Source organism: Clinocottus analis, unplaced genomic scaffold, assembly GCF_023055335.1.
Source record: "Clinocottus analis isolate CAN_PGR_092001 unplaced genomic scaffold, fCliAna1.0.p SCAF_8, whole genome shotgun sequence".
NCBI lineage: Eukaryota > Metazoa > Chordata > Actinopteri > Perciformes > Cottidae > Clinocottus > Clinocottus analis.
Window position 1 is genome coordinate 17,357,860 of NW_027176240.1, and position 13,302 is coordinate 17,371,161.

Genomic DNA, 13,302 nt, shown 5'->3' on the forward strand with positions numbered 1-13,302 from the left:
TTTAGTTTATACATTAGCTTAGCCTAAACCATCATTCTTGCACATTTTCAAAACTACATATATAGTTACAGAGGGACTGTTATGTATTCAACACAAAGTGGATATATTAAAACTGCTTTTTACTTAATAAAGTTGTTATGGCTGTTATATCAGCCAACTATTGAGTGCAATATCCAATATCCATTCCTATTTCAGCTCTGTGTTGGTCTCCACCAACTCCTGTGGGAAATATCTGTCTCTTTAGCTGCTTAATGCTAAACTGTGTTTACCAGCTAGTTTGCTTACTCTGTCTGTCTGCCGCTTGGTGCTGGACAGATAGCGTACAGGGTGAATCATCAGAACTTGTTTAGCTAAAAACATATGCCTTCTGCGGCTGGAAACTGAGAGTAATGACACAAAACCAAACTGGCTATCGGTCTCAAATCTGTATTTAACAACCTCCAAGCTGAGCTGCTATGCTTATTCCGCAGACACACAGATATTGAGCCGGAATCGGTTAATCTCATCATGCACAGGCACCAGTCACACTGCGGCCGAGATAAAGAAGAAGCTGTCAGAGAAAAATCAAAATGAGGTAAAATCCAAACAGTATTAATTCAGAGATCAGCTTACAGTCTGTATCGCAATGGCTTGAAAAATATAGAATGAAGTCATGAGTGAGGTAGTTAAAGTGAAGTACTTAGGGATTATCTTAGACATCTAAGATTTCATAAACACGTGTGCAATATCTGCAAAAAAGTTAAGTCAAATCTTAGCTGCTTCAGATTGATCAGAAAGTATCTGCCCTTTATACAGCCCGGCTTTACATGCATGCCAGAATATTCCCATATTCATATCACTGTATAACCAGACATTAAAAATGATGGACAAAAAACAATGAGGCGGCACCATTGATACATCTTGGAAAAACATAATATGTTTAGCTTTGAAAGCTTTATGAGCTATTCCAGCTTGAAGCTTATTTGTAAATCCTTACAAGACACAAGTACACCAGTACAGTGAACACACGGGCCCCAATGAACAGAACGGTCATATTACTATGCACAAGACCTCATTTGGACAATCAGTTTTCTCTGTTTAAGAAGCAAAACCATGAAACTTTCTCCCAACGTAATTGAAAATGCAACACAATGTTGAATGTTATTAATACAGGTATTAAATCATGGCTATCAAGGAGAACCAAGATTGTTTACACACCTTACACCCGTGGTGTAAATTAGTGTTTCGCTACAAACACTTAACACAGTGTATCTAGTTATTGTTCATACATGTATGTTACAATTATAATGCCACTGTGAGGTCCATATCAAATAAAGTGAAGTCAGGAGGAGAGCAGGTAAATGGAAAGACAGCAAAGTGTGATGAGCATATTTCTAAATGGTTTTCACCCAGAGCGAGATTGCGCAAAACAACTTCCCAACTATGTGCTGTGACTGTTAATTAGAGCTGACATTGTAGCTTAAAAGCCGACACAGTGGGGTCCTGTCCAAACCTGTCGACAGAAGGCAAGAACACAGCAGGTATTTTAACTTGACACCTCCTCAGTCGACTAGTCTCTTCTAACTGAAGACAACTGACCCTGCCATTCCTCTCAGCCTCTGTTCAACGTCACAAAATGGCCCTACACTTCACGTAACATCAAAACATGCCACACACACACACACACACACACACACACACAGGCAGACGCACACTCTGCATTTCCTGACTCCAACATATATATTAACCAAGAAAGGGTTGTGCAGAAGCCTGTAATAACGGCCTGCTCCTCAGAAACTCTAGTATGTGTCAGAGGCAGAGGGAGCTGCTGCGTGGGCTAGACAAATACCAGAGATGCCTCAGGCTTTATTGTGTTCAGAGCCAGTGAGCGTGTGCAAAAGTACAGAGACACCGAGCGTGTGCGGGGGAACTGAGTGTGTGCAAAAGGCAGAGGCAAAGGAGAGGCCACAAAAGAGCTGATCATGTGAAAGGAAGGCCATTTGATAGCTTGGACACAAACGGCGTGTGGCGTCAACACAAAGACCATGCAAGAGGAAGAGGACACTGATTGGAAGCCGAGCTGATGAATAAGTGACTTCTGCAGCCTCTTTTCAGGATCTTTCCACTTAACAAATTGGTTGTTTCTGAATCATTGAACTATAGTTGATGTCTAAGGTTGCCTGTAAGGATTTGAATATTCTGCATTCAAGGTTTAGGTAATGAAAGCCGTCGGAGGTTTTGAGCCCTCGGTTTCAAAGGAATACCGTTAATTTATTTATGCTAAATGCATAAACTTCTTTATTGTGTCATTAAAACACATTGGGTTTATTAGTATTACTATGAATGTCATTCTTGATTTATTCATGTTTGACAAAAAAAATACACATCACATTAAGTGCATTGGTTTGTTTATGTTAAATCTGTATTCCAAATTAATGCATTTTAAATACATACATATCACAGCAGAGTTAAAGGATGAAAAAGAACCGCGATTTATCCGTAAAACTTTCAGAAAGAAATATTTTAACACTCACCTTGTGCTTGCAGAACACTTCCGTATCATCCTTTGCCCAGCAGATCATTTTGCTGGTATTAGGCCTCAAATTCAGCTTAACAAAGAAACACATATTTTCTATTAACCGGGTCGTGGGTAACACCAATGGAAAGCTATAAGCTTGCACAGCATTGACACATTTAACAGCAAGTGATCAAAAATCCTAGGTACAGATCTTTAAAATAAGTACCATTAGAGGGAAGCGAGAACTAGTTTTCAATACATTAAAACACCATATGTGTTTCCTTCATACCATTCTAGCAATCAAAGTCAATGTGTCTCTTTAAAATTTTGATGCTGAGTTGTTATCCATTATGGTTTATGACAGAATGACGGGTGATTATTATTAGTACAAACCCTTCATTCACCGAGGTCGGACAGAAACACTCAGTCTTACGAGATAACATCTTCTGCCATTACTTGCCCATCATTCATCTTGTGTGCTGTGATTAGCAGCCATTACTCACTTTATTTTTCTGCATTACAGTACGATGCAACCTCCCAAGCTCACTAGTCAGCGGGGTCGCACAGAGAGTTCACAACTGTGGAACCATGAGACGGATGTCCAAGACAAACATCTTCTGTGGCATAACGAGCAGCCATATATTTCATCCATCACAGTTTACGGCCTCGCTCAACCTCACTGTCAGTCCACACAGTGGATGAGGAGAGAAACACGGCCGCAACACACCAGTCTAGGTATCCCAGTTCCCTCCACAGGACAGATCAAACGGTCATCTTCACCTCTTTCATGTGGTATGCATTTGGCATGGGGGGTGGGCGGGTGGGGGGCACGGGCTTGGGTGCTGGTCCCTTCCACTGTTCCAGACACGGGACTAAATCATAGGGGCAGACACATCCGACTTGCCTCATCTGGGCCTGCTTATCTCTCACTTTCTGGAGCCAAGGCTCGCTGTCAATCGGAGCATTCAGACTCTGATATGCACAGAAGTGTCTGAGCTGTGAAGAAAGGACTGGGGTGCATTAGGGACGGATCACAAGGGTTTTTCATTCACTGCGCGTGTCGAGGTTTGACAGCGTAGATAATATAGGTCAGTAAACCATAAAGAGTGAGCTTCTAGTATGTCACGTATGTAATGCACGGTAGAGTAATACAGTAGGCCCGGCTGGCAGGTTTCCAGGCCACTAAAGAACAGTAAGTGTGAGTGTGGGAGAGACAGAGGGAGTGTTTGAGTGGGAGATGCGGCAGCGGTTGTGTTTAGTGGACGCATTCTTCTACAGTGAGCGTCCCCGTGTTTGTGCTTCACCAGGTGCCTGGAATGCATCTGGACAAACATGCAATATTTCACTCATATGGTCCTTTGTTTTGCTAAATAGTACACATTCAAGTCAGCAAAGAAAGGCTGGAGAATAACAAATGTTATCTTAAGGCCTCCCTGAAACAATACCGCTTTCAGTACACCAGAAATCCCCCCCATTCCTCCCACCCTCCAATAGCCCGTCATTACATTGTGTTGAATTTATATGTCCCAGCGGTGCAGTTCGCCAACACGTTCAGATACCAAAGAAATGGAATGTTTCACGTTTCTTTCAGATTACACTGCGCTGCACGGACGTAGCTCAACATTCATTAGTCACTGAATTAGACTCAATCGGCTCCACATAATTGTGTGATCAACAGCAGTAACGCCCCAGGAATGTCGGTGTTATCGTTATAAAGTGCATTTCATTTCACACTGATGACTGATGCTGTGATTAACAACTCCATTGGGTGTGTTTATCCTTTTTAAATGTACTGCTCTTTTTTTCTTTTTTTTCAATCCAGAAATAGCATTGTGCATTTGCTCATTGCATGTGTCCTGAAAGAGCAATAGAGCAGTTTACAAGGGGGAAAAACAGATAAATATTATAATTATTAAAAACAAATTAAATGTGCATGATAAAGTATGTGAAATAAAGTTTTTTTCTATCCCCTAAAGTTAAAGTTATCCCCTAAAGTTAAGTTAAAAAGTTAAAAATATTGAATAGGAACAATGCGACTGGAAGCACAGAATAAGATATATATTTACATTTTTGTGCAGTATCTAATCTCGCTATTTCCCTCTCAAACTCAATTTCCCTCCTATTCGTCTTCATCCTGCTTCCACTGTATTTCCAAATCTGTTATAACTCTAACTGGCAGCTGCACGGTAAAAAGAGAGAGAAAGTGGGAGCGACAGAGGGATGAAACAAAAAAGAGTGAGTGAAGAAGACGGAAATAGTTGAGGGTGTGTGTGTAGGCCTGGCTCTGACCACTGGCATGCACGAGGAAGCAGCCTCCATTCCACAGGCCCGCAGATGGTTTAGAGACACTACAGCTCAGCAGCCCACATGCAAGTCCGCTGGCCTTCCCCGCCCTCGGCTATTCTAAGCCGCTGTGCCACTGCGGTGGCCTTCAGTCTGCGACCACACGAGTAAAGAGTAAAAGCCTGGGAGAGAAAAACATGAGAAATTGAAGCTTCGGGCAAAGAGGGGAGGAGATGCAATGTTTACTGTTTGTCTTGTCATCATCTCTCGCCATCATGCGGCCTCTGCGACGACACCCAGCTGCAGTTGACAATATATTGGCCATAGCTTCAGCATGTTTAAAAGCATGAATCTGGTTAATTATAGCTTGAGTCAGTTATGATGACGTCACGTTCAACGAAGTAAGTGTTGAGATATGAGAAGAGGGTGGCACTGCTGCAACGAAGCTCAAAGGGACATGCAACATGAGCAGCCAGACAGGTTGGAATCAAATCAAGAGTTTAGGCAGATTATTGACTATAAAATAAAAATTGAACCCATTTGGGTTTTTAATTGAAGCCTTTCGTTGCACTGTAACAACTGTGTGCACACCCAAAAAGCCCAAATTATAATTTCACTACTTCTGTTTTCCACCCTCTTGGATTTCATTTTAGTGAAATGTTATTATAATTATATTATATTATTATAATAAAATATTTAACTTCCACGGTTTATTACTTACATTAAGGCAATTATTTTTACTGTGAGAAGTTTATTTTAATAATATGTTTAAATATGAAAAAAAGGCAGTAACTTATAAATATGTGCTAATTTGCATACAAATCCCCGAAAAAACTAAACTGAACATTGAATAAAACAAGGTTCAGAATGCTTTGATCTCTCTTTGTATCACTCCACAAATCATAAAAGAAACCACATTTTAGGACCAAAATACAGAATGAATCAAGCTCTAAACCAACCCCTTTGGCAAAACCTCATAGTATAGATAGAAAGGAAATTGGAAAATTTGGTGTATACTCTTGCAACTACAACTGCGGCTGGCCACGGAGCTGCATCGACGGACTCGTTTTGGTTTATAGTTCCGTACGCCAGAACAGCAGGTGGCGCAACGACCGTAGAGTCGACCTGCACCGATATCTCCCTCCAGGAATTCACCGCCATCTGCGTGTTCTTATACTCCGTCAGACGGGTTTATAAATGCTCATATTTGTGGACCTCTACATCCAAACGTTCTTCAACGGGATCCATTGTTCGTGTTTCTGCTACGGCTTTTAAAAACAGCGGTATTATACTATGAAACCGGAAATGCAAGACTCAGAAAGGATGCGGTTAGCAGACCAATCACAGGGTTGCGTGCTTGCGTTGCTTTGACGGATAGTCAGAAATTTGGGCTGACGCACGCAACCACGCAAAATGGCCGATTTGACCACGCAAGGGCGGCCATGCGTGTCTTGTGTGTCTTGCGTGCTTGCGTCTCTGCGTAAAACCCGAGTATAAATCAGCCTTGACATGATTAAAGTTCAAGTGTACAATGTCACCCACAGAAATGTCTGAGATATTCCACACAACAAAGAATAGACATTTTTTTAAAAATATACATCATCATTTCTGAACCAGAATGCAACTCTCAACTACAAAACACCCATGTGTTCTCTGAGCAACTTGAACTTGAATCTCCAGTTTTAGAAATAACACAAAGTATTCCTCACTTCCCCTGTGAGGCCTCAGTGGTCTCAAACAATACAAGCCTGTGCTGGATGCTGTCCATCGTGTTATGGATAATAAACTATCTTCTCAACCTCCCACTGAACTGTCTGTAACTTGGTGTGACACAGCCCCTCTGCAGTGCGCCTCGTCATAATAACAACCTTGGGCTGCTCTGAAGAGGCTCATCTGCTCTGTCTCCAGCCATTTTCAGCAATGACTCACCTTCTGAACTAAACCTGCGTTTCCCATCAGGACGGAAAAGATGTTTAGCAACTGATGGGTGATAGGCAGCAATAATAGCGATGAACTCTGTGACATCCCATGGCGCCTGTGAAAACAGGGATGTTATTGGTATTTCTCCCTTTACTTGGGAATTCACTTTTACTTGCCGTTCCCACCTTCGAGAAATCATCAAACGTTGATCAAAAGAATATGAAGAAAGAACCAGCAAGTTCAGTTGCTCTTTGAAGCTGATAGATGCTCTACAACAGCGTCTCCTGGGGCTGCCACAGACGTGGAGCTACTTACTCTCTCGCTGTGTTTTTGTTTTATGTGTCTTGGTTATTAAGTGTCTAGTAACGATTTTTGAGAGCATATAAATGAAGGCTTTTATCAGTCACACACACGTGGCTATGACAATGTTGGTGAGTCGGGGCAGCTGTCCTGCCGGTCCGCCGTTCTGTAAATAAAAATATAGAATTGTCATGAAGCGTTTCACGGACATCCACCGACGCTGCATCTTGATGCCTTTGGCAATTCACTGACATAATAATTTAACCCTTTTGAAACTTGCACTCGGTAGAGTTCAGACCTCCGCTAGTTTAGTCTGTATAAATCATTGCTGTATTGAATGATTGAAAGTATTGTCGCGGCCCTGCGTCAGGACGTTGCGAGACGTTGTCTGGCTTATTGTGTGATTTATTGGAGAACAACAGAACAGGCTCCAGGTCCAGACTCCCTCCCCCCCTTCGTCCCCTGGCCCGCAACACACACAAACACACACACACGCAACCCCCCACCTCACTCGCTCTGCTAATCACAGGCACGCTCATAGAAAGCTAGGATGACTGACAGGCTTTACAGCAAAACCGCTCATGCCACATTCACTGACCTCCTGTACCCATTAATTACAATAACCGGTCATCTTAGAACACTTATTTCTGTAAACACAATAACACTTTAAACATAACAGGGTAATATTACATGTCTCTGAGTCCGTTACATACAACCCCACCACCACCTCTAGACAATAATGGGCTGTAAAGCGTCATAAAACACATTTCATGCTGCCCACAAAGCCCCCCCATGTGGGTAATCCCGTTAGCTGTTAGCAAAGCACCCCATCCATCACACTAAAGGTGAGATAACTGTTTACCCCCACTGTGTCTCTTGTGTCTTGGTGGTACACCCAGTTGTGTTATCACCAGCTCCCACCCTACTGGCCGGGGTCCGTTTAAGAGTATGGGTGAGCAGTCAGTAGGCGTTCAACGGCAGTTTAATAAATCAGGCAATAAAAGCTTGTTTTCGAGAAAGTGTGAGTCACCGCAACCACACAGGTCCAGCCGTAACTGGCCACCCAAAACATTATGCAGTTTGCTGTAGCAGAATGCGAGAGCAGCCGTGGATAGACACCGGGACTCACACACGGGCGCCCACACGGTACATAACACATGATCCTCCTGTCGGAGATAATACCATGCCCATCAGCCTAAACTGCACTTTGTGTTTCGTGCTGATTGACAAATTGAAGTATGAAAACACGCTAACCTGAGATTGTAAACATGGTAAACATTATACCTGCTACACATTGGCATTTAAAAGTACAGCCTTGTAGAGCTGCTGGCACGGCTGTAGACTCTTGCTTTGTCAACACCTGGAACACTTGCACCTCAAATGTTGAGACTCTAAATCTGATATGTGTTTCTACTTGTTTAAAATAGACGAAAATTGAATCGTTTTTAAAAACCGCAACATGAACATGGAGTCTTGTGGAATTTGGTAATTATCCTTTTCTGGTATACCTGAGGACAGCGGACAAAATGAAACTATACCCAGATAGACGTGATTCAGGCTTTCCTCATCCTTCGCATACACAGAGGCAGGCTGGGTAATATGTCTGGAGCTGCCAGAGTGTGTTTAAGAGGAGATTATCTCGATTTTGGGCTTATTCCACCCTGAACCACAAAGAGCTGTTGTGTCTGGGTCAAAGCAGACTGGTGATGAAACTCACAGAGTGACGATCAGCAACATCTCTGCTTGTCATGTGTCCTATGTCCTGCTCATCACCTGCACGTTCATCCGCTCAGGAGCATCTTAATACTCATTCTTTAGGCGCCACCTGCTGGCCAGAAGTTGCTAGCAACTATGACAGCAAATTGCCTTCACACACTCCAAGCAGACTTTTATTAGATGCATGCTTAATACTTGTCATGGTTATTCGGATCACATTTATCCACTTGGATAACTTAGACCACTTTTCATGAAAATGATTATTGTTCAGGGTAAAGTTCATGGATCTCTTTGAAGAGATAAGTGTAATAAGCTTGTTTGTTTACTTAGACAGGACAGGGAGGGATGATCAAAGTTCAGGGCCTGAACTCCATGTTCTCACCAGCTTTTTAGACTTTTGGATAAGCAAAAACAAAATGTTTTTTTTGTTGTTGTGAGGAGCAAGCATCTCTCTAAAAATACGTCACATTCGTTGTTTAAGTGATGTGTATCTGCGTTTGCAAGGAATGAAGGATGTCTGATGGCGTGACATGATTGTGTCCCCGTCCCTGCAGAAAGGAAGGAAGAAATCATTAGACCACAAAGTCAAAAGTCACACAGAGGCCTCTGATGCAATCTGCTTGCCTTAGATTTTCCCAGCATTCATTGGCTGTCAGGGAGTAACGGCATTTTGTCATAACGGCAATCTCTCTTTTAGATACTGTATGTTGCACATAAAACATTTTTGGAAATTGTAATTGTTGTTTTATTATTCGAATAATTGCTGGGATGTCAGAAGTCAAACTGAGGAAATCTCATCAATAGGAGCACATATATCTGAACAGCGTTGCTTTTGAGATTTGTGAGTGCTGTCAATGACAAAATCCATAAAACAACGACAACCTGACAAACATAATGAGTTGGACACATGGGTGTGGCGCCCGAGTGACTGCTACTGTGTGTGTGATGTAAGGACACCTCATAATGCAGGCATTTTATTAATGGTTTCACCAACAACACAATTAAAGGATTGCATTATTGTTCTAACTCCACCTCTATATAGTCTGAGTTGCAAACATTAGCATTGTCATTATTCGTGTTTCAGGATATTCAGTATGGCTGTTTTTGTATGCCACAGGAGAGTGCAGTGACTGCTAGACAGGAGAAACAGGATTTTAAGATGGGAGGTGAGGTGGATGTGTGTTCTTGTGTTTTACAGAAAGAAGAGAGCACATTGTCTAAATTTGAATAAGCTGTTTTCTCACAATTCCAGTTCTTGCTTAGCCTCTTCCTGTGTGAAGACTGTGTTTTGAAGAAGCGACAGCAAGCAGCAGAAACTCGACATGGCTCCATATAAATTGAATTCACAATTATTTATAAATAGAATGTCACCACCTCTATTGATACCTGAGCTGCTGCAGAGGTGCATTGAAAAGGAAAATGTGAATGTTAATGAATGCAAGTTCTCTATGCTAGATGGCTATTTATTACACTCCGTAAAGCCAATTTGGAGAAAACATGATCAGACTCATTCAAACCTGGTTTGTCTGTATATGCATATATATATATATATATATATATATATATATATATATATATATATATATATATATATATATATATATATATATATATATATATATATATATATATATATATATATATATGCATGTATGTACTGGTTTTAGTCAAGAAGACGTTTTTACTTTGAGTTCAGTTTTTAGGACTTATAGGACTTTGATCTCGGACTTTGATTTTAACTATGTGGCACGCCGAGATTCTCAGATGAAGAGTGCCTTTCAAATAAAATGTATTATTATTATTATTATTACAACACAGGTAAAGTGAGCTCTGGTCACACAGGAACGAACAAAGGGTCTGATGAGAACAGCTCTTCTGCCTGGTACTTACTGATTAGTAGTATTGGTTGCCAATCCCGCGACAGATCCAGACTTTCAAAAAAAAAACTTTCCAGAAGAATTTATGAGAGCCCTGACTTTTAAAACCAGCCTTTTCTGAATTTCAGTTTAATGGTTGCATTTAACTTCCTCTTAAGAATTTAAATTACAATCCATCTCCTTGGCCGGACCTGTGTAAATAACCAAAGCATCCTCAGTTATGTATTATTCAAGGGGATGGAGCAGTCAATCATCAATGCAGTGCCAATAAATCTGCTGCAATGTATTACTTCTGAGGTGAGTGCACGGCTCAGAGTTCTGATGGAATATGTTTGAAGCCTCACAGGTGAAGATCTCTCAAGAATATGTGTTGCTGTCAAGGGCTTTTCATCATTTGTTGTTGTTTTTTGTTACAGTTTCCATTTCCTTCGCGACACGCCCTGAATACAGTATAGCTGAGTGTCTCTCGCTCGGTCTAAGAACCGGATAAGAACACCGAGTGCTCACAGCTGAGATACACATCAGGAAAGCAAGTGCAGGCCTATGAGTCGGACTTCCTTGATTCCTCTCGAGCGCTATAGCAGAGTGCCATTGTGTTTTCTATTACACAACAAGTGTTCTCGTCTGAATGAGCCTGTAAAAAGTGTAAACGCGGCACACAACTGATGCGGAAGATAGTTCCCGGCCCTGCTGAGGCAGATGTCTCGCGAGTAAAAAAAACTGACAGGGGACAATTGGGCCTCACACTCTGTGGTCTGTCAGTAGAGTCCTGATAGTGACGCCTTGTTGCACCCTGCTTCTTCTCCTGTTTGACAACTGCAATGGGCTTATTTGTGTGCACAAAGGCAAATCTGAGGTTGCTTTGATTTCACCCCCCGCCCCTCGTGGTGTGAGAGCTTGGGCAGATGTGTGGTGGGTGGATAAAATGACATGTGTTGACAATATCTGATTATCTTCTGGCTTTGACCCGATAGGAGCAAGGCCATGGCTGGATGCGCCTGCCTTATCGGGGCATATCTGCGTCTGCGGGGCCAACCCAAAACCGCTGTTTTGTGTGTGTTTTTTTCTTTCCTTTAGCACCGCCATGCCTCCAGGCTTCAGCTGGGCTTTTTGTTCCATGTGCAGGCAGAATGCAGGCTGTGGGCTTGGGAACAATGGTGTGTTCAGAAAGCAGGGAAGAAACTGCACGTAGCAATCCTTACATAATATTATGCATGGGAACTCCCTGTCACCTCTGTCTCCAAGCAAGACTGGCTGTCTACCTTTCTGCAGGCTGAAAGAAATAACCAACTAGAGAGTGCACGTACCTCAGCCAAGTGGAATAAATGCGATCTTCCCATTTATGGGACCCAATGGAGTAACTCTCAAGGTCGTTAAGGTCATTGTTGTGGTTTGGGGATTTTCAGAGGGAAGGTTTCCCAAACCGTTAATCATCAACTCAAGATGAAATAAAGAAACAAAAAACCCAATGTAAAAATAAACATCAAAATATATATTTTAAAAAGTGAAGTATTTACCCAGGGCTGCACAGTGGTACAGTGGCTAGCGCTGGGTTCCCTCCGGATTAGAGACATGCAGCTTAGGTTTATTGGAGACTCTAAAATTTCCCGTTGGTGTGAATGTGAGCGTGAATGATCATCTGTCTCATTATGTTGACACGATAAACTGCCAACCTATCCAGGGTGAACCCTTTAGATAATGCAATGGAGAAAAGTATTTACACAAGGTCAAATGGTAGTTTATCATTCGAACTGTCCTCCAAATGATTTGTAACACGTGACTGAGACCAAGTCATGTCCATGACTGATGTGATAACTTTTCCAATACCGGTGCAAGCTCAGCGCAGGCATACACTGGTGAGAGGAGTAAATCATAGAGGTAGGTCTTTGTTATTAAACTGGAATAATGATTTAGAACAACATGGCATACATTGAAAAATATATAAAGTTGTGATACATGGGCATTAAGCATAGAAGTAAATGTGCAACACATACACTGTAAACCTATCTATCTATCTATCTATCTATCTATCTATCTATCTATCTATCTATCTATCTATCTATCTATCTATCTATCTATCTATCTATCTATCTATCTATCTATTTATCTATCTATCTATCTATCTATCTATCTATCTATCTATCTATCTATCTATCTATCTATCTATCCATCTATCCATTGATTTCTATCTGAAATCAAACTTATAAAGTAACTTATAATGATCGATGAGTGCCTTTGAAATGCAATCATTATTACCTGTTCTAACAACTTAAGTAACGCGATCCTTACACTGTTGCAGCTCTCGTGTTGAACTGAACTAACTGATTTTCCACTTTATTGTTGTGATGATATGGTTAATGAGATTTTTCTTTAAAAGAATATGACTCTGGCAAAAAAAAAATCAAAATAGGGTAAAGTGTAGCACGAGATTTACATCTCTGTTGCTAAAATGTAAAAACATAATGGTTACCAACCAGTGCAATACAAACACTAATGTGAAGATCAAAACTGTTTGTATTGTGCTTATATTTCATAAAAAGGCACTTTAAGTAAGGCTTTACTAAGCCAATGATGTTTTCTGAGATGTGATGTGGACAAGAAAGGCAGGAACGCGACGTGAAGACCGGATGTCATGACAGGATCAACCTGGATACAATTAGATCTTAATGATTCATTGCTTTTGTTGCCAACGATTTATTTGCGAAAAAA